Genomic DNA, 23537 nt, shown 5'->3' with positions numbered 1-23537 from the left:
AGTCACAAATGTCATGCTATTTTCTGTGAGGCTGTTATACTATCAAATCCTCCCTCGCAGATGTGGAAACACACAAAAAATATATATTCTCGGCCCTCCTCACCTGAGCCTGGAAGCTGCTTTCAGCAGTAATTGAACCGAAGTAATCAAATGTGGTTCACAAATTGATTCTGCCTATCAGCAAAAAGCTCATTTAAATGAAATGATTGATACCAACCCCGGACAAAGACACTATTTTCTTTATTCTCCCAACAAATAAATCTGCTCTCATTACTAATGTCAGAGATTTTGGAGGGGGGGGGTGCGGTGGAAATAGCAAAGACTAGAAAAAGACCAGAAATCAGGAAGCAAATACAGTTTATTATCAGGCAAAATGCTATTTGACATTCTGCTGCATCCCTGAAGCCAAGTTATGAAAAACACGACAAATCTCCCCTTTGGAGAATCCTCCTCTATCCTAAGACTCTTACTGTCCTGTTCACCTCTTCACACCCCTTGGGCAATCTGAACTAAACCAACAGTGGAGGAGATGCTCCAGCTTCAGGGATTATCTCTCTCCTTTTGGAGAGAATGTGTTGTCTCCTAATGGAAACTGTTAGAGCTTTTTAAAATTTTTATTGATTCTTTAATTCTTAAGCTAGATGCCAAGGGCCTAGCTATTGGAGCCAAAAAAAAATAAAAAATCTTTCAAAATTAATATGAGAGAAGTAGCTCAAACTGGTCAGTGAGTGATTATTAGTGAGGATCCAGGTTCCACTTGTAATTTCTTCTCCCCACTTACTCTCAGAAACCCCATGGCTGCCTCCCAGGAGGAAACACAGAACCTGTTGAATTGCAGTTATTGACTTGGAGCTCTGAGAAAATTCTCTAATTTTTGTGTATCCCCTGCCTCCTCTTGAAAAAGCTCTTCTTCATCTGTTTGAGAATCAGAGCTTTCATTTCATCTCCCTTAAGTCTTCTGGTCAGTGCTCATCTCTCCATTTCTTGAAATCATATCATCCATAGCCCTTGATCACCAAGCATGCTACATTCTTCTCTGGCTGTTTCACTGGCTGGCAAGCCCAGTTGTCAGCTTCTGGAGGACAGCGGCCGTAGATTACATCTACCACTGCTGCTAGCATTGTGCTCACAAACTTACAGCTGCTCAGAAAAGACTTCCCTGTGACCCATCTTTAGCTGTGTCTTCCCCTTCTGCAGCCCTCCACAGTTGTGCAAGTTAGTCCATTAACCTCAAACTCATTGCCCTCAGGGCTGCTCTGCAGACTTGCCTGGGATTGGCTTACTTAGAGTTTTAAGAAAGAAAATAAAACAGAACTGAATTGAATCAGTTGCTAACATGTAAGAACCAGGAGACTTTATGTAACATTTGATTTCTGGCTTCTCTTAAGGAATTGGATGATTGGACAATCCTTGCCTCATTCTTACCCAGCAGCAATGTGCTAGAGCGGAGGGGTAGCTGCCCCCTTTATATGGAACATATTCTCCAACCCAATGGCCCTAAATTCTAGCCAGCCTTATTTATTTATCTCCTGGCTGGTTCAGAAGATAAATGAGTTTGACCAATATCTTCTGTACAGAAAATTCAGATTGTTCTCCCCAGAAGTCCATCACATTTAAAATCAGCATTATCAGGATGGGGAACACATGTACACCCAAGAAAGAATTTTTAAAAAGAAAAAATAAATAAAATCATCATTAGCTATTTGTCTAAAACCAAGCCCCTTATCTTAGGCTCTGGGCATGAGCTGTGGGTCTTTGTTCCCTTCCAATCTCACTTGATGACCTTACTATCCGAATTATCCAAGACCAAAGCTTCTGGGTCTCTCCAAGTACACTCCCATTGCTCACTAAATCCTGTCCATTTCAACCCAGAAACATTTCCAAAATCCCAGATGCCTCAGATGGTAAAGAATCTGCCTGCAATATAGGAGATCCAGGTTCAATCCCTGGGTCAGGAAGACTCCCTGGAGAAAAGAATGGCAGCCCACTCGAGTATTCTTGCCTGGCCTGGAAAACTCCATGAACAGAGAGCCTGGTGGGGTCACAAAGAGTCAGATATAACTGAGCAACTAACATAACACACACTAACTAACCCCTCTGTGCTATTTCTACTGCCCTGTTCTCTGTCCATTTCTACTTTTCATCTGGATCTCCTAACTTGCCTTCCATCCTTCAGTCCCCTCTTCAAATTCACCCTTCATATTCCACCAAATGATACCATTCAGACTTTGTCACACTTTTCTTCAAGAACCCGCAAAGTCTCCAAAGCCTAGAAAACTAAGTCTAAACCCCAAGGCCTCCACCATTTGTCCCCAGTTTACCTTAAAGGTCATCAGTTCAGTTCAGTTCAGTTCAGTCGCTCAGTTGTGTCCGACTCTCCGCGACCCCACGAATCACAGCACACCAGGCCTCCCTGTCCATCACCAACTCCCATACTGACTCTATATTTTCCAGAGTCAACTCCATTCCAGTCTTCAGAATCACCCTGTACCAGTTCACCCACAGGCTGAGCTCAGAGGAGTAAAAGCCCTCCTGGGTGAACAGACCATTTAAAGACCTGGAGAAAGTAACTCAAGGATGACACTTCTACCATGGTGGAAATCTAGCCAGGGTGACTTGGGCTGATAAAGCTACTTCCTGGGAGAATAGAACTTTTCCAAAATCTTTGAAGCATCCCCAGCAGGCACTGATTTTGTCTAAGCAAAACCAACCGTTTCTGACCTTCAATTTCAGTCATATCTCTATGATTCAGGGGAGTGCTTTAGAATTCACTTTGGAGACTTCCAGTAGGAGAGAAAAATTATAGTTGATTTCTTACTTTGCGAAAAATAGAATATGAAGTAATGTGCCTTTTAGGAATTATATTAGTTGTATCCTGATTTATGCATTGTGTTTAGTTTCTAACAAGATTTGATTTTCAGTGGCCAAATTGTTAAGCACATGAAAAGTTCTTATAACCAGCTGAGGAAAATGTTTTCAGACCTCCTTTCTTTTGCTCAGCTTTCTATTTCTGTTAATCAGCTTAAAACTAATTAGAGTAAATTAATTCATCAGAATAATAACAATTGCCAGGGAGTCACACACTAACAATTTATTCCTAGAGACAAGAGCTTCCTGGGGGTTGGGAAGCAATTACAGCTTCTTAATAATTTACAGAAGAAAAGGAGACTGGATCTGTATCAATTATATTTTATTTGTTTGAGAAAATTTTAATGAATTTAAGGGGAGAAATTAAACATCTCTGTAAGAAGCGATTACCATTTCTGAACTGTGCTCCACCCCTTGCTCATGAGTGGCTTGTAAGGCTGGCCTAACTACATCCAGGATGGCGAGAAAACACCAAAGAACATTGTGATGAGCTGTGCTCATGATTTATTCAGGAGCACTTTTCTTTCATATCTACCATTTGCAAAATACTTGGATGTCATCAGCATACAGGACTCCTGGAAAAAATCTGTCTCACCAACTTGAAAGGACAAAAGTGGAAAAAGCTCTTACCCTACCTAGATATGGGAATCCAATCTTAAATTTTATCCCCTAATTGTTCTTTGACCCATTTTAAACAATATGCAGCTGAATTGTACTCCCTCCAGTCAAAATACCTCTAGCGGGATAAATATTAATAGCATTAGCATCTAAAGCCAAGAAATCTCAATATTTCTGTACTGTACATATCTAATGGCTGAAGAAACTGTCATGTCAATTTCACCTACAATATCTCTCTTATGTTCCTTTCTGCTAGAGAGACATACTACCAACCCATGTCGTCCTTACCACGTCTCACCATCCTGTGTCACTCAACACATTATTGACCAGAGAGTTTTGCAGAAACTAATGCCTGTGACTGGTGATTTGTTATGTAAATGAATATTGAAACACCTGCATCTGAGTAAATTTCAACAACTTTTTCTCACTTAATGTTCTTATTTGAAACATGTTTTATGAAAGCATTCTAATATTTCGTTAAGAGTGTGAGAGGCAGGCAGTATAGCAGGCCCCTATGTGCAGGAGTAAAGAACATCTGTGACAAATAAATCGTATTTCACTGTTCTTTCCCCTGGAAGAGCAGACTCTACACTTTCTGGTGGCTTTTTTTTTTTAGTTCTGTGGGTATTATTTCCTCTAGAATATGTTCTTTTTTTAACCTGATAGTTGACAAGGTGGATCTTTGTGGGGGCTCTTTCAGAAATGAGAACTTTTACAATGTGTCATTTTTGTAAATTTTACAGTAACAAACTTGCATTGACAATATACACAAAAGTGAAAGTGAAGTTGCTCAGTCGTGTCTGAGTACTCCATGGACTGTACCCTACCATGCTCTTCCATCCATGGGATTTTCCAGCAAAAGTACTGGAATGGGTTGCCATTTCCTTCTCCAGAGGATCTTCCTGACCCAGGAATCGAACCTGGGTCTCCTGCATTATAGGCAGATGCTTTACCGTCTGAGCCACCAGGGAAGTCACAAGGTTGCGACAAAAACCTAATGGAGCAAAATGTAAATGATAAATGAAAATCATAAGTTGTATAATGAACCCTTGATCAATTTTAAGTTCTAACAACTATGCACAGTGATGTTATTAATAATTGTATCACTCTCTAAAAGAGTACTGGAGACTTCCTTTGTGGTCCAGTGGTTAAGAATCCCTGGTCCAGGAACTAAGATCACAAACATCTTGGGGCAACTAAGCCCATACACCTAAATTAGAGACCATGTGCTGGAGTGAAAGATCCTGAGTACAGCAACTAAGATCTGACACAGCCAAATAAACACATTTTAATAAATAAATATATTAATTAAGTTTAAAAATGTATTAATACATCTCCAGTCAATGATGTGTGTATGATCACCCCATACTATTCTCACTTCCCCATCTCATCCCTCTTCTATTCTCTACATTACAAAGTGAAAGTCGTTATTTTTTCCATATTTTTTTCCAACACAGGTCTTATCATCATCCATTGAGTATACCAGAAAAGGATGTACTCAGTGGATACTGGGTAATTTCTAATATTCCTTAGGAAACCCAGAGAACCATATCTGAAGTGATTCAGACAGGAATCCTGTCTTCTCAGGGACAGTCTGCTGAGGGTACACAGCTCCCACTGCCAAACAGACTCTGCAGTTTGCACTGTCAGCCCCTGTCAGGCAGTGCTTTGGATTTTGCTGCCAAAACTGCTGTCCCTGCCGACTCTAAGATGGCATGCACCTGCCACCCTGCACTACTCTCCCCAGACAGAAGTTCACACGGTTGGCATTTAATGGCTTAATGTGTTTCAGACTCAGAGGCTGTGTCAGAGGCATCTGATTTGTGATGCCTCAGCCAGGAGTACAGGCCTAACCGCAAGGGGGCTCACTGCTGCTGCTGCTGCTGCTAAGTTACTTCAGTCGTGTCTGACTCTGTGTGACCCCGACTCCATAGACGGAAGCCCACCAGGCTCCCCCGTCCCTGGGATTCTCCAGGCAAGAACACTGGAGTGGGTTGCCATTTCCTTCTCCAATGTGTGAAAGTGAAAAATAAAAGTTAAGTCGTTCAGTCGTGTCCGACCCTTAGCGACCCCATGGACTGCAGCCTACCAGGTTCCTCCATCCATGGGATTTTCTAGGCAAGAGTACTGGAGTGGCTTGCCATTGCCTTCTCCAGGGGCAGGGGGGCTCACTGCCAGCCTCTAAATAGGCTCTGACTCCTGAAAGGGGAGATTCCCCAAAGCAAAGGGATTTAGATGTCAGGTGACCAAAAATAATGACTAATGTCCACTTTAATATTTATTTAGCACCTACTATATGCCAAAGATTATGAAGACATTAATTTCACAATATTTCAGCCAAACAGGTATGTTTGTCCATTTTATATATTAGGAAATCAAATCCTAGATTTCAGGATCAAGAGAGAAAGCAAATTACGAGAACTTGAATGAAGAACTCGGAGAAGGCAATGGCAAGCCACTCCAGTACTCTTGGCTAGAAAATCCCATGGATGGAGGAGCCTGGTAGGCTGCAGTCCATGGGGTCGCTAAGGGTCGGACACGACTGAGCGACTTCGCTTTCACTTTTCACTTTCACACATTGGAGAGGGAAATGGCAACCCACTCCAGTGTTCTTGCCTGGAGAATCCCAGGGAAGGGGGAGCCTGGTGGGCTTCTGTCTATGGGGTCACACAGAGTCGGACACGACTGAAGTGACTTAGCAGCAGCAGCAGCAGCAGCAGAATGAAGAACTTAATGGCTTATATAATAGAAATGTGAATTCCAGAAGAGAAAGACTTGTTTTATACAGTGATGAATCCTTATGCCTCTGGTTGTGTCTGACACAGATCAGGCACTCAATGAAGCATTTAGAGTTGGATCAGTAGGCTGGATCCAGGATCTTAAAAGATGGCTTTCCAGCTCATCATTCCCTCCCCCTGTCTGTTCTGCACCACGGTTTATACCCCACCAGATTGCATTGCTAATGGCAAAAGTTTCCTCTTTTCCCTCATCACAGAATGAAGTCTCATTGTCCTGGCCTCAGTCACATTCCTCCCGTGAACTGACCACTGAGGCCAAGGTAAAGAATGCTCAGTGGGCCTGGGTCATGAAACCATTTCTGAACTTTTAGGAATAGCGGACTGAACTACGTGGACTAAAATAAAGGAAAGAGCATTTCCTCAAAACGAAGTGTAAGGTCTTTTACCATTAATAAAAGCAGTAGAAATGACACTGGACAAGTGAAAATCAACAAATGCCCACTGAATAGAGCATAGTTCACAAATGATGTAATATGTTTCATTTTTAATGTTCTTAATCACCAGTTTCCTCCATTGAGCCCTCAAGGATACCACCAGAGCAACACAATTTTTTGTCTTCACAAGAAACTGAAGCTGAAGATCAGAGAAGGTAAATGACCTGTCCAAGATCACAGAGTAAGGCAATAGAAAGTCAGGACTTTAAGCTAGAGCTTCCGCTCTTGCACAGTGCCTTTTCTCTTGGACCCTGGAAATCTAGGAAAATGTAAGAGGGATGGGGAATAATTAGCCTTCTCAAGAGCAGACAGCTTTTGAACTGAGGAATCTGTGTTTAGGTAGCACTTCTATTGTGAGAATGCTTTCTTTTCCTGAAAATAATCCATGTAATTAATTTAGCTCACTTTATTAGCTAGAGCAACATCTTACTGCCATCCCCATTTGCAGCCACAGTACTGATTAGCGCCTTTCATATCTTATTTAGGAAAGGATGCTGTATGTATTACCATGCCCTCAGTGTAATAAATTTGACATTTCAGATGGCAACAAATGGCTAGAAAATTGGCCCCTTGAGACTAATAGCCCAGAAGCATTTACATGTAATTATTCTGCCTGAGAATTTAATTTTGCTGGGCACAAAAATTATACTGAGTGAAGAGACCCAGAACAGTGAACCCTGGACTCAAGTGGTAGACATTAGCATGAACATGGGATTCTGGAATATTCTTTCTAATACTTAAAGACAATTCCCCATGGCTGAGTGTATTTCTGCAACAGATTTAGATAATGTTTCACTCTGTGTGGCACTAATTGCTCTGCAAATGTTACAAGTGGGCTCTTTCTTGGTCCCCACACTGTCATTTTTGTCATCGGTTTGTAGTTCTGATCGCCTGCCTCCTGAGTCATGGGTCATGAATTACAATTTTCCCTGTATATTTGCACTGCTCCTGCTCCTTCTAGTTAAAGGCCTTGTGATCCTGCTGGTTGGGGAGGGCAACATGGTTACCATTAGCCCCTTCCCTTTTTCTTTGGAGAACAAAATCAAGAGAGGTTCAGTGACTTAGTCAATGACATATAACTAGATAAGGAGAGTGGAGGTGATCTGGCTTTCTAACTATACTGCTCCTCTCACTGTGTGCTCATGTGTTCATTCAGTTTGCACAGTTTCTGAGTGCCTACAATGTGCCAGGCATTGCATTTTGTAGGGAAATACAAAGGTCCACTAAAGGAATAAGGGATCTGCTCTCAAGAAACTTATATTCTAGAGGGAGACACACAAAAGTAGTCAGAAAATTAGTATATAAAAATTCCAGTTTGAGATAAGAGCTATAAATAGAATGATATGATAGAAAGTGACTGGCAGTGGAAAGAAGTACTGATTTAGACAGAGCAGACTGGGAAGAGCTTTGGGAAGACAGACTTTTTAGCTGAGAACTGAAATATAAGGAGAAGCTAGCCAGAGAAAGAACCAGAGAAATCACATCAAGATTAGAAACCTCAGGAATAAATGTCCTACAATCCTTTTAGAAAAGGATGAGTTACTTGCATCAATCAAAATGAGCTTGAGATAACAATTTACTCACTTAAAAGAAGTAAATCCTCTCTTCCTACAAAAGGAATTTGTAGACTTATAACAATTATATAAGAAAACTTTCTCAAACTTTCAGCTATAAGATGAATAAGGTCTGAGGATCTAATGCATAACATGGTGATAATAGTTGATAACACTGTTTTATACAATGAACATTTGGTAAAAGAGTAGAACTTAAATGTGTGTGTGCTCAGTCGTGTCCAGCTCTTTGTAACCCCATTCACTGTAGCCCACCAGGCTCCTCTGTCCCTGGGATTCTCCAAGCAAGAATACTGGAGTGGGTTGCCATTTCCTTCCCCAAGAACTTAAATGTTCTTACTTAAAAAGAAAAAATATAAATATGTGAGGTGACGGATGGGAAGAATTAACTAGATGGTAGATGGGAAGAATCCTTTCACATTGTATACATATGTATACATACAATCATCATGATGTACACTTTAAATATCTTACACTTTCATTTGTCAAGTATACTTCAATAAAGCTGAAAAAAATAAATGTCCTAGTACACAAAAGGGTTTGGAATGTTCCAAGAACCTGTAGAATGCTAATGTGGCTGGTGAATGGTTTTCAGATACAATTTATAGACAGAACTGGCAACCTGCTGGTGAATGGGACACAGAGAAAGTGGGGAGAGGAGAGACCAGGTAGTTCTCCTTCACTATGGTCTTGAGAAACCAAGTATTAATACTTGGGGTCTGTCATTGATTGAAACGGGAAAGCCAGCAAGAGGAATAGGTAGAGGTGGCATTTGGGAATCATGAATCCTGCTTTTGGCTTGTAAAGTTTGAGATTCCAGGGAAACAACTAACTTGAGACATCAAAGAAGTACTTGGTTATATAGGTCTAAAATCAGAGCGATCTTTTTCCTTTGTTGGTTTGCAGTGTTGGCTGAGATTGAAAACTCTTTTAGAATAGTCAACATTTCATGATGTTTAGATTTTAAATGGTGATACTTCACATGAGTTAACCTAGGGAAAAGGTATATTTCCTGTAAAGGAGAATTGCTGCTTTTTCCTCTCCCTTGCAGAAAATATATACTGGACATATAGAGAAACTGGTTATGATTCTCAAGCAGGTACTGTTACTTTGTCAGTAAGAACGGAATCTTTTCTTACTCTAGGGAAGTAGAGTGGAACATGGACTTTGGAGTCAGGCTGCCTAGGTTTGAATCCTAACTGAATCTCACTTAATTCATCCATAAATTGGGGATCATCATAACTATGTCATAGGGTTGTTGAGAAAATTAAATTTAAATAAAGCATGGCACCATATACATGGTAAGAGCTAAATAAATATTTATCACTGTCAGTCATTAATTCTGACTGTTGATTTCTCAGATAATTATATTTGAAAGAGTTCTTATTTGCAAGTGACAGAAAACTGAACTCAAAACTCACTTAAACAGAAAGGAATATGTTAGATTGTAACTGAAAAAGCTAAGGACATGTAGATGAGATTAATGACATCATCAGAAAGTTTTTCTGCGTCTCTTAGCTCTGCTCCCTTCTGTGTTACCTTTGTTCTCAGGCTGACTCCTATTCAACAGTAAAATGAACACCAGAAGCTACAAAATTTGAAAAAAGACCATCTCCTTCTCAGTAGTTCTGATTGAAGTGCTGAGGCTGGGTCCCCTTTTCAGAGTCCTTGAAGTAAACAATGTGGCCATGGAGATAGGGGAGGGAGGATGTTTTTCAGCCTTCTGTGAACCCAGAGTGGTAGACAAGTAGTTCTCAAATGAAAGTTAAAGTGTAGTTACCAAAGGAGATGTGATTCCTGAAAAGGGAATTACTTTAGAAAGAAGAGAGTTCTTAAGTCCAAGTAACAAACCAACCCTCATATGAAGCTAGTTCATCAACAGATGATAAAAGTATAATTTGATAAATGCTAAGTCACATACGGGGACTTCCTGGTGGTTCACTGGTTAAGAGGCAATGTTTCCAATGCAGAGATGCAGGGCATGCAGTTTCGATCCCTGGACTGGAAACTAAGATCTCACATGTGGAACAGTGTGGCCAATAAATAAATAACTGGTGCCCCCTGCAGTGGAAGCATGGAGTCCTAATCACCGGACTACCAGGGGACTCCTTTCCAGCCCTTTGGGCTTCCCAGGTGATGCAGTGGTAAAGAATTTGCCTATCAATGCAGGAGAGACAAAAGATGTAAATCTGATCCCTAGATAGAGAAAATTCCCTAGAGGAGGAAATGACAACCCACTTCAGTATTCTTGCCTGAAAAATTTCATGGACAGAGGAGCCTGGAGGGCTACAGTCCAAGGGGTCACAAAGAGTTGGGCATGACTGCATGACTGAAGATTCACACACAAGTCACATATGGTCAAAGTCACATCTCAGAAGATACAGTTAACTTAGCTAAAAGGAATGGGGAACTGCCTGGAAACAATTTGGCCACCAGAGGTAATATGATTGGAGTTTAGAATAAAGTAAAGCTACCTATTCCTTAGCTCTCCCACTTCTGGGCATTCCTTTCTCTTGAAGAGCTAGCTATATTTACCAAGTCATTGACAACTATGAATCCAAATGCTTACTCTTCATTAACAATGGATGTAACTTCTTCCTATTGTCTTGGAAAGATGTTATCACATTGACCACATCCAATTGCCCATCCTACTTCTCTTTACGTGCCATACCAAGAAACTTGGTTATTTTTGATACTTCCCTCTCCTTCACCCACTACATCCACTCAATCCCTAAATATTGCCATTTTGCTTCCTAATTATCTGTCATAAGTAGTCACTTTATTCCATGTACATGGCCAACTCCACTTCAAGCCAACATCACCTCCAACCCAGAATACAATGATAGAAATCTAGATCTAGGGGTCTCTTTTAGAAACACCAAGCAGACACTGCTACTCCACTGCTTCAGTCTCTTTGGTGACTTCCTCCATACTCTGAAGAGAAAAATAACAATCATTTCAATGGCCCCCGAGGCCACAATATGATCCAGTCCCTGTCTGGCTCTTCAGGCTCAACTCTTCTTTTCAGCCTCATCCTCTAAGTTTCAGATATGTTACCCCTCCCCACTTCTATTTTCAGTTTCTTCCAACCTCAGGGAGTTCATTTATTCTGTGTATTCTTCCTACCCACAACATTTCCCCCTTTTTCTTCTTTATCTCATTAAATTCTATGTATCATTCGTATAGATGATTAGTTACCACTTCTTCAAGAAGTTCTTCCTAGAGCTCCCTGGACTGGATGATTTCTCAGGATGGGCTCTAACAACTCCTAGTATTTCCCCTACACAGTAATTATTATCGGGGACCAGCCTCGATATGGCCCAGGGTATCCTCGGGATGAACGGCTTCGGCTTCAGAGAGAAAGAGAGAGAGAGAGAGAGAGAGACAGGGGCTGATGATTCCTTGGTTTACGCTGGAAACCAATAAAACCCCAGCACGGGGTTTGCTCTGTTTACGTAGGCCACAGGCGCCCTCTCGAATCACTGGAGGCACCCCACCAGGGCACCCCCTCGAGTGGGTCTTAGAAGCCCAGGCAGATAAGTAAACTCAGAGGGCCCAGCGCTCCAAGGATCTCAACCAGAAAAAGGAGAATAGAGAAAAGGATGGAAAAAGAGAAAGAACGACTCGGGGAGACCAAGCTTCAGTGAGCAAGGCCCAAAACTTTATTTTCCAGTGCTGCTTTTATACCCTAAGTTATGCGCATAAGAAACAGAGAAAGGGAGGTATAGAGTCACGCCAAAATCACCTGGGGTCAGCAGTCTTGACCCTTATCAGGATCAGGGCTTATTTTTGTGTATCTCGTGATAAAAGTTTTTAGGTGGTTTACATCATCTTCTGGCCAGGGGGCCTGCTAACAGTTTTATGGCCCTCTCTCCTGACAATAGGTTAGTTAGCAAGTAAAAGACTTTTCTTTTAAGGTGACTTTCCTAAAGTTAGGTGCTAGACACATAACAAAGTTACATTCCTATAAGGCACCTGGCGTAGTGAGCTGCAAGAAAGGAACTTAAGATCTGATGTGGTTAAATCAAAGGCTACTACTTATATTCTCTATATGTGATTAATATATTTCCAAGGATACAATAGATAGAGGAAACTGCAGCAAGCATTGATTCAACAATGAAATCTTTTTTAGTACTACTCTAATGATTTTAACTTCTTCAACAGATTCCTGTATTTTAGAATATTAGGCTTTCTGTCCTTGCATGGCTGGGAGGCTATAAACAGTCACACTCATAGTTGTAAGAGCCCGGACAAACTTGTCATGCAAGTTAGAAAGCTATCAGAGGGGCTTGGATTGGAACACTCCTATTAAGCCGAGGAGAACTTTTAAACTACAGCTCTGAATTAATGTTTTCAGAGAAAGGTGGTTGGGGGGAAGCCCCCGTACGTATTAGAGGACTTGGTAAGAGGCGTAAGATAGTAAAGCAGTCAGACTCCGGTTTTCTTTGGGGTAGATGCTCAGGTAAGTCCAGAGGGCTCCTCGAGTCCTGATTAGCCTTTGCCCATCAGGCCTCTTCCCCAGTTGACCTTTGCCATGGGTAGGATTTCCCTCGCTGGCTCCCGGCAAACTATCATCAATTTAATTAAAGAAGCAGATTCTTACTGGCCTATTATCTCCCTGAGGGTAAGGACAGGGTTGTCTTGACACATCCTTATATTTACAGGGCCTAAAACAGGGGCTGCCATGCTTCCCTTGCTTGATGAATGCTTGTAGAATGGATGCAAGAATTTTTGACATTGGTCTGCCCCCCTCTGGATAGTGCAGGTCACTGTTTCAGGATAGGCTCATTTGCAAATGTCTAAAAGTAAAAATGAAATGCAAACAAAATGTTCCTTGTCAGAATGAAGCTGCTGAGAGAGAACAGTTTAAAAAGCTGATTCTGAGCAAAAGAACATGGAAACCTAATACTCTTTAAATAGCTTCTTAAATACAGTCATCAATCAAAAGTCATGTCTTTGTGAATCTTCATTATATGGGGAACCTACTGAAAAATGCACAGCCCCTTACTGCAAAACACACAGAGTAGTGACTTGCAAAGAATTTATAGAAATTGAGGATTACAACAGACACAGCGGAGCCCAAGAAGTTATAGTCCTATAGTCAACCAGAGGCAATAATCTAAGTCACCCAACTAAATACTATTTTTGATAACATCTTGGCCATCTAAAAATATCAGCTGGAGGCCATGATGGAAAAGCTACTAAGCTGACACTTTACAGCACATAGAGAAGCAACAATCTACCTCCTGGCATTGGGTCAGGAACTTGAATAGGAAAGCCATCAGTTACTAAGGCTGTGCAACACCCTGTTGGGAACTTTGAAAGAAACACAAACTTCAGATCATGACCATCAAATCCTCATGCTCAGATAAAAAATTAAATATTAATTTAGATCAAACCACCCTGCTGTCTTCAATGCTGAATTCAGTTTACAGTGTGTTCTTGTGAATTGTTTAATCAGACTGGGTCCTGTCAAACCAGATGTGTATAAGGTGCTAGAGATGAAATGTATCAAAGGACACAATTGGCTAGAGCTAGACAGCAATTCTGTGAGGCAGCCTGGTAAAACAGAGGATGACTGGCGGAAGAAAGTGCACAGAGGCAGCTATTTAGACTGAATCAAGATCAATCTGGTCAAAGATGGAGAAAATGTGAAAGTGGCTGCCATGGTGGCAACAATAATTAGGGTGATCATGATCATTAGATATCTACAAAGCACTCTCTCTTTTAACCTGAAAAATGACTCAGAGATGGTGAGAAGTGTAGACATGAATTGAGCCACTTGATTTGGTCAAGATAAATATTAATAGGGAGTTGAATTAGTAGGACTTGAGAATGACCATACTCCCCACCCATACAAACGTTTTATCATTCTTTTCCACAACATCTCTATTCTAGAGCCTTCACTGGCTTCCCCATGTCTCAAACTGTCTGGACAGGGAAGCCTGGTGTGCTGCAGTCCATGAGGTCACAGAGTCAGACATGACTAAGCGACTGAACTGAACTGAACTGTCTTCAAAGTTATCTGTTATTGTGCACACTGTCTGGCTGAACTTCTTTGCCACTGTCTCTTGGCACTTTTCCATCCACACTCAACAACCATCATACAGCCCATGCATTTATGCCTCCACATGTTCAGAACACCAGGCCTCCAGCCTATTGTCCTCTGCCCACTAAGGCTTAGCTTATGTCCAGAAGGGTTTTTCCTGACTACTTGTTCCTCTTTGTTTTCTGAACAACTGAAATATTACACTTTTAAGCATATAAATGCAACACATTCTTAGATACTGTTTCAAGCAGCTTGATGTTTTCATATATGTATACTTTTGTCTTTAAACTAGACAGCTTCAGGGCAGAGACAGTGCCTTATTTCTCTTTGTTGTCCCCAGGTATTTCATTCTATGTGGAGCTCACAATAGTGCTGAACACACTTTTTCTTTGATTGATCCCCCTTCTTTCCATCACAGGTGTGTGTGGAGAAAAACCTTACGAGGACAGATTAAAATCTGCAAGTCTTGGTACAACAGAATTTCAGGACAAATTTCCAGTCATTTCCTTGACAGCTGGCTGCATAATATCCCATTCATTATTTTTAAAAGTCAGTTTATCCTTTAATGCAGCAAGAGAATATTGGACAGTTCCCGAGAGTAAAATTATCATCAAAGAGAAACTCCCCATTTTTAGAAAAACTCAGGCCTTTGGGGGTAGGTAAGGGGGCAGGGAAGACAATGAATGATGATTGGGCTCAAAATGGTTCAAAATGGAAAAGCAACACACAGATCGAAAGGTCTGGCCTCTGTTCCTCCTTTTCCAAACTGCCTCTGTCCCCTGGAAAATCAGTCATCAGCTTTCTAAGCATCTAAGTAAAGAAAATATCTCATCACCTGTATGTATAGTGTTCTAATTCTGTTCATTTCACATTCTTATTTGCATGTGTATAATTCTCTACGGTCTCCTAGCTCCAACCTTACCATTCCCTTTAATCCATTTTCCTTTCTAGGTCCAGTATGTTATTGTTAAGTCACTAAGCTGTGTCCAACACTTTGCAGACCTTATGGACTGTAGCCTGACAGGCTTCTCTGTCCATGGGATTTCCCAGGAAAGAATACTGGAGTGAGTTGCCATTTCCTTCTTCAAAGGATCTTCCCAACCCAGGGATCGAACCAGCATCTCCCGCATCACCTGCATTAGCAGGCAGATTCTTTACTGCTGAGCCACCAGGGAAGCCCAGATCCAATATAACTTCCCTAAAAAGTAACATAATCATAATCACCTACCTTTTGAAATTCCTCAATGATACTCTCTCACTTTAAAAATAAAGTCTGCACTCATTAGGTTGGTGTATGAGGCCCTTCATGATCTGTTTATTTACATTTCCTACTTCTTCCCTCTCCAACCCCTTTCCCCACTTTACTCCAAAGGTCTAGTTACACTTAATTTATTTATTTACAGTAACTCACATGTCCACTATCTCATCTCCAAGTTTCACACATGAAATTTTTACTAAGAACACTCCACCCACCTCCAAACTCATGTTCTTTGGACCTCAACTTTGACATTCTCTCCTCTCAGAAGCTGTCCTGACTCCAACTGTAAGTTAAAGGCTCAGCTGATCTTATGTGATATATTCTCTATATTTTCCCCCACAGCGGCATAGATCACACCAGATTATAATTATGTTTCTAATTACTCATCTGTGTCTTATCAAAGCTATAATCTCCTTCTACGCAGAAACTAAGTCTTTTTGACTGAGGTATTTCCAGAGCCTTAGCCCAGAGAATCCACACTCAGTAAGTAGTCTGGAAAGAAGGAAGGGAAAGAGGAAGGGAGTGGAGAGAGAGTATCATGAAATAATAAAAAAAAGGAAGGGGGGGGAGAATAAGGGAAATAATGACCAATTCTGGCGCCAACAAATCAATGTCATAGCTTTCCAAAGTATGTAGCCATTTTCCGGGTGAGAAAAAAAAAAAATGAACTCACCAGTTTGCATCATGAAAAACACTAAAACTTTCATTGTGAATGAAGTGTAGATACGAAGTTTCTAGATCTTAGGCGGTTGTTCTTTTTAGCAAAATATGCACAAATTGGTAGTAAGCTCTGTAGGTGTGAACGTGAAATACTAATGCTGCCAAAAGTACCTTTATTTTGAGATGTAAGACCCCAGAGCTAGAGGCATATAACTTATTTACTTTCTAAGCATGGAATTTCATTTAATTTCGAAAGAGATAACCTCAAAATCATGGTGCATATATTTTGCTACAATAAAAACAAACAAATAAAAAAGAAAAAATTGTTGCAAAATGCCCTCAAGAGATTCATGACATATGTTGTTTAGACCAGTCCAGGAGGAGACTGTTGGCAGAATGACTAGAAAAGCTCTGATTGAATGAGATGAGGTTGTCAAAACTCACATTCATCATCACTTTACAGTCTATTGTATGTTTTCAAATGCTTTAGAGCATCTGTTTCTCTCAAGAACAGATCATTCTACTCTCTTGCTTAGATTCCCCCAATGGTTTCTCATTGTTCTCAGAATAAAATTCAGAAACCTTATTATGACCTCAAGGTTCTGCGTGGTCTAGCCCTTGCACTTTCCAACCCTTCAACTTCATCTTATCAATGCTACTAAAAGAAGCCAGCCCGCAACCTGTCACTGGGATGATGAGATATGGATACCAGAATATACATCTACTATATAACTAAGCATACTGTTAAATCCAGATGACTTTCTGGGAAAGATTTTCTCAATGAAGAAAGAAGCACATTGATTTACACTCTTATGCAGCTCCTAAACCTGCTGCAGACCAGTAACAGTGTGGAGATGTAATAGGCTATGGACCACGTGGTGAACAGCAAGGCACAGAGTCCTCTTGTCTTCTGTCAATATCTTTTAGTAACACAGGTCTTCACTCTCTAGAAGGACCGTTTTTGGTGACCTCACAAACTTCAACTCTAAGGTCTCTGTCACCTCATTAGAAAAGCTTTCTCTGGCTACTCTATCTAAAGCAGCAGCCCCCATCTCCAATCCAATTTCTTCTTTATTTCTTTCATAGTATTTATCACAATTATCATTTTGTTTTTTTCTGCTTGGTTATTATAATACATACCTACCACAACTACCTCTCCTTTAACAAAACAAAATGTGCTTAGTGAATAGTAGATGTACATTAAGTATTTGTTGAATGAACAATTTAACAACTTTATGAGACAGGAGTTATAATTGCAATTCTATATGTGAGGAAAATGAAGCTTGGGGGGTTTAAATGTCTCTTAAAATGGCAATCTTTTATACTTTTATTTTGCTTTAGAGTTAAGAAAGCAATTGCATAAATATGAGCTCTTAATATTAGGTACTAAATACCCTAGCATCTGTGGTAAAAAGAAAACTAACATTCAAAGAAAACTAGTGACTAGCCAAGCACCATTCACAACTAAGTGAAAAAGGGCAAGAAAACAAAGCCCGATCTTTTAAATCCAAGATTACTGTCTACTAAAGTATATATACTTTATACGTTAAAGTATAAGATTATACTACAGATTATACTACAAATCTACAGTCATCAAGACAGTGTGGTACTGGCACAAAAGCAGAATCATAGACCAATGGAATAAAACAAAAAGTCCAGAGATAAACCCGCACATCTATGAGCACATTATCTCTGGCAAAGCAGGCAAAAATATACAATGGAGTAAAGACAGCCTCTTCAATAAGTGTTACTGGGAAAACTGGACAGCTACATGTAAAAGAATAAAATTAGAACACTTCCTAACACCATGCAAAAACTAAACTCAAAGTGGATAATAGGCTTAAATATAAGGCCAGAAACTATAAAGTTCTTAGAGGCAAACATAGGCAGTATACTCCTCTGACATAAATTACAGCAAGACTCTTTCTGACTCACCTCCTAAAGTAATGGAAATAAAAACAAAAATAAACAAATGGGACCTAATAAAATTTAAAAGCTTTTTGCACAGCAAAGGAAACTATAAACAAGATGAAAAGGCAAATCTCAGAAGGGGAGAAAATACTTGGAAATGAACCAACTGACAAGATGTTAATCCCTAAAATATATAAGCAGCTCATTCAGCTCAGTATCAGAAGAATAACCCAATCAAAAAATGGGCCGATGACCTAAACAGATATTTTTCCAAAGACATAGAGATGGTCAATACACACATGAAAAAATGGTCAATAATGCTCATTATTAGAGATATAACTACAATGAGATATAACCTCACACCAGTCAGAATGGCCATCATCAAAAAACCTACAAACAATAAATGCTAGAGAGGATGTGGAGAAAAGGGAACCCCCTTGCACTGTTGGAAGGAATAGAAACTGAAACAGCCATTATGGAAAACAGTATGGAGATTCCTTAAAATGACTAGAAATATTGGGGAAGGAAATGGGAGGGAAGTTTGAAAGGGAGGGAATATATGTATACCTATGACTGATTCATGTTGAGGTTTGACAGAACACAACAAATTCTGTAATGCAATTATCCTTCATTTGAAAAATAAATAATTTTTTTAAAGGACTAGAAATAAATTTTTCATATGGCTCAGCAATCCCACTACTGGGGATATGCCCTGAGAAAAATCACAATTCTTAAAAACATATGTAGTCCAATGTTCATTGCAACACTATTTACAAAATCCAGGACATGGAAGCAACCTAGATGTTCATCAACAGATGAATGGATAAAGAAGTTGTGGTACATTTATACAATGGAATATTACTCAGCCATAAATAGGAATAAATTTGAGTCAGTTGTAGTGAGGTGGATGAACCTAGAGCCTCTCATTACAGAGAGAAGTAAGTCAGAAGGAGAAAAACAAATACCATATATTAACACATATATATGTAATCTAGAAAAATGGTACTGATGAACCTAATAGAGAACAGACTTGTCGACACAGTGGGGGAAGGTGAGGGTGGGATGAATTGAAAAAGTAGCATTGACATATACACACTATCATATGTAAAATAGATGGTTAGTGGAAAGTTACTAGATAACACAAGGAGAAGAGCCTGGAGTTCTGTGATGACCTAGAATGATAGGATGGGGGGAGGGGAAGGAGGTTCAGGAGGGGAGGGAGATATATATATATAATTTTATATATATATATAGACTCATTCTAGTTGTTGTGCAGCAGAAACCAACACAAAATTGTAAAGCGATTTTCCACCAATTAAAAAATATATTTTTAAAGTAAATAACATGACTTTCTAACAGTGTTTAAGAAGGATCTTCAAAAGTGATATACCGGAGAGAGCATGGGAAGATGGTGGAGGAATACGATGGGGCGGCCACTTTCTCCCCCACAAAATCAACAAAAGAACATTTGAACGCTGAGTAAATCCACAAAAAAACTTCTGAATACCGGTAGAGGACATCAGGCCCTCAAAAAAGCAGCCCACAGTTGATGAAAGGAGGTAGGAAATAGATAAAAAGAGAGACAAAAGAGGGAGGGATGGAGCTCCATCCCGGGAAGGGAGGCTTAAAAAAAAAAAAGAAGAAGAAGAGAGAAGTTTCCAAACACCTGAAAACACTGGGGAGTGGAACCTCAGAGGGCCGCATAACTGGGAGACAAAGGACGTAAATAATTAAAACTCACAGACTAAGTGCCCAGAGGAAACACTCAGCGGAGAAGCGGAGCAGACGCCAGCGCCCCCCACTAGCCGGTGGGGGCTGGGCAGGGAGGCACCGGCAGCGGGCTTAGAGGGAGAACTGGCGGCAGCACTTAGAGGGAGAACCAGGCTTGAACGCCCCAGGGCAAACTGAGGGCTCGAACTTAAGATATCAGAGCAGAGGTTGCAGCTGAAGGGCGAGAGGGCTGGGAAAAGCCCCAGGCCAGGACTCCACCAGCCCCGCCCACAGAATCGGGTGCTGAGAGGAGTGAGCTGGCAGCAGGCGGCCCTTCCCCCAGCCCCCGCTGACGGGGAGGGCAGCCAGCGCCTGGGCGGGGGCAGCCGCGGCCCCAGAGAGGCTTCCCATGCCAAGCTGCAGGCAGGCTTCCTTGCTGGCCAGGACTTCTTGGGTTCAGGCCGGTCGATATCCGCCTGAGAAAGTGCGCCAGTTGTACTCCCAGAAAACCGAGCCACAGGGACCAGGAAGGTGATAAGTCACAGCGACCGCGCTCGCCAAACGCCTGGTCACCTGAGCTGCTAGGACCGGGGAAGGCACAAGATGCAGGCCCAGCCAAGTCTGCACCTTTGTGGAGTACCCGAGGACCTGAACCGGAGCCACTCAGACCTGGGAAGTGCATGCAACCCAGCTCCAGCCACGGACAGCTCGCAGCAGAGCAAACTAAAGCCTAAGCAGCATAAACAGGGAAAGCACACAGGCCTCGAGCGGGAGCATTCCCAGTGAATCAGAGATACTGCGAGCACTCCCCACAGATGCCAGGAATATTTGTTAGCTGTTCCTCCCTCCCCATAGCAGGACTGAATAGGTGAGCGGGGGTGAGGGGGGGGGGAAGTGTCCACCACCGCATCCTGGTGTCAGGACGGGAATTAGACACTGAGGAGACCATAAAACAGAAGAGCTTTCTCAACAGAAGGAACTGCCTTGGAAGTAACAGAGGGAGAAGCCTTGAGCCTACTGCAAGAATAAGACTGAAAATCAGAGGCAGAGGCTTAAGGCCAAATCCTGAGAACACCAGAGATCTCCTGTTCTAGAGAATATTAATTGATAGGTACTCATCAAATGCCTCCATACATACACTGAAACCAGGCACCACCCAAGGGTCAACAAGTTTCAGTGAAAGACATACTACGCAAGCTATCCAGCAACACAGGAGAATAGCACTGAGCTTCAATATACAGGCTGCCCAGAGTGTGAGAGTGAAGTTGCTCAGTCGTGTCTGACTCTTTGCAACCCCATGGATTGCAGCCTAAGAGGCTCCTCTGTCCATGGGATTTTCCAGGCGAGAATACTGGAGTGGGTTGCCATTTCCTTCTCCAGGAGATCTTCCCGACCTGGGGATCAAACCCGGGTCTCCTGCACTGCAGACAGACGCTTTACCATCTGAGCCACCAGGGAAGTCACAATTCCCAAGTAATAAACCCAATTCTTCACAGTCTGTTGGAGCCAACCACCCCTCCAACCATGACAGGCAGCACTAAGGTACACTGGAAGGAGCACTGGACTCAGAGTCAAGAACAACAAGGTCAAGACTTGGTTCTGCCATTGACCTTGGACATGACTGTGTCTCCTGAAGCCTTAGTAAGATGAGGAATGTTCATGAGTTGCCACTTAGTTCAGGCTGCCCAAAGCCACCCCAAACCCACTGACATCTCAAACTCATTACTGGACACTTCATTGCACTCCAGAGAGAAGAAATCCAGCTCCACCCACCAGAACATCGACTCAAGCTTCCCTAACCAGGGAACCTTGACAAGTCACTCATCCAACCCCACACACAACGAGGTAGATACATAATAAAGAGAACTCCACAAACTGCCAGAAGACGGAAAGGCCACCCCGAACACAGCAATATAAGCAAGATGAAGAGGCAGAGAAATACCCAGCAAGTAAAGGAACAGGATAAATGCCCACCAACACAAATAAAAGAGGAAGATATAGGGAACCTACCCAATAAAGAATTTCGAATTTTAATTGTGAAAATGATTCAAAATCTGGAAAGCAAAATGGAGTTACAGATAAATAAACTGGAGAAAAGGATTGAGAAGATGGAAAAAATGTTCAATAAGGAATTAGAGGAAATAAAAAAGAGTCAATATATAACGAATAATACAATAAATGAGATCAGAAACACTCTCGAGGGCAAAAACTGTAGAATAACAGAGGCAGAAGACAGGATAAGTGAGCTAGAAGATAGAATTGTAGAAATAAATGAAACAGAGATGGAAAAAGAAAAAAGAATTTAAAAAAATGAGGACAATATTAGAGACATATGGGACAATATTAAACGCCCCAACATTCGAATCATAGGAGTCCCAGAAGAAGAAGACAAAAAGAAAGACCATGAGAGAATATTTGAGGAGATAATAGTTGAAATTTTCCCTAAAATGGGGAAGGAAATAATCACCCAAGTCCAAGAAACACAGAGTCCCTAACAGGATAAACCCAAGGCAAAATACCCCAAGGAACATATTAATCAAATTAACAAAGATCAAACACAAAGAACAAATATTAAAAGCAGCAAGGGAAAAACAACAAATAACACACAAGGGGATTCCCCATAAGGATAACAGCTGATCTTTCAGCAGAGACTCTTCAGGCCAGGAGGGAATGGCAAGACATACTTAAAGTGATGAAAGAAAATAATCTACAGCCCAGATTACTGTACCCAGCAAGGATCTCATTCAAATATGAAGGAGAAATCAAAAGCTTTACAGACAAGCAAAAGCTGAGAGAATTCAGCATCACCAAACCAGCTCTCCAACAAATACTAAAGGATCTTCTCTAGACAGGAAACACAGAAAGGGTATATAAACTCAAACCCAAAACAATAAAGTAAATGGCAACGGGATCATACTTATCAATAATCACCTTAAATGTAAATGGGTTGAATGCCCCAACCAAAAGACAAAGGCTGGCTGAATGGATACAAAAACAAGACCCCCATATATGTTGTCTACAAGAGACCCACCTCAAATCGAGGGACACACACAGACTGAAAGTGAAGGGCTGGAAAAAGATATTCCATGCAAATAGAGACCAAAAGAAAGCAGGAGTAGCAATACTCATACCAGATAAAATAGATTTTAAAACAAAGGCTGTGAAAAGAGACAAAGAAGGAAACTACATAATGATCAAAGGATCAATCCAAGAAGATGATATAACAATTATAAATATTTATGCACCCAACATAGGAGCACCGCAATATGTAAGACAATTACTAACAAGTATGAAAGGGGAAATTAACAATAACACAATAATAGTTATTTAATTTAATACTATTTAATACCCCACTTACATCTTTAATACCCCACTTACATCTATGGATAGATCAACTAAACAGAAAATTAACAAGGAAACACAAACTTTAAATGATACAATAGACCAATTAGACCTAATAGATATCTATAGGACATTTCACCCCAAAACAATGAATTTCACCTTTTTCTCAAGCGCACACGGAACCTTCTCCAGGATAGATCACATCCTGGGCCATAAATCTAGCCTTGGTAAATTCAAAAAAATTGAAATCATTCCAAGCATCATTTCTGACCACAATGCAGTAAGATTAGACCTCAATTACAGGAGAAAAACTATTTA

At 41.0% G+C, this 23537-nt stretch overlaps 1 non-coding gene across 1 annotated transcript; it reads right to left on the bottom strand.

Moving 5' to 3' along the window:
* Positions 1-4384: 4384 nt before the first annotated feature.
* On the bottom strand, positions 4385-4457 carry TRNAY-AUA (transfer RNA tyrosine (anticodon AUA)). The gene has a single exon. It is a non-coding gene; the product is annotated as a tRNA-Tyr (tRNA).
* Between the last annotated feature and the right edge of the window lie 19080 nt (positions 4458-23537).

Source organism: Moschus berezovskii, chromosome 8, assembly GCF_049115385.1.
Source record: "Moschus berezovskii isolate FMDL1 chromosome 8, NW_MosBer_1.0, whole genome shotgun sequence".
Lineage (NCBI taxonomy): Eukaryota > Metazoa > Chordata > Mammalia > Artiodactyla > Moschidae > Moschus > Moschus berezovskii.
The sequence above is the reverse complement of the archived record's forward strand: the minus strand, read 5'-3'. Positions and strand labels throughout refer to the sequence as shown.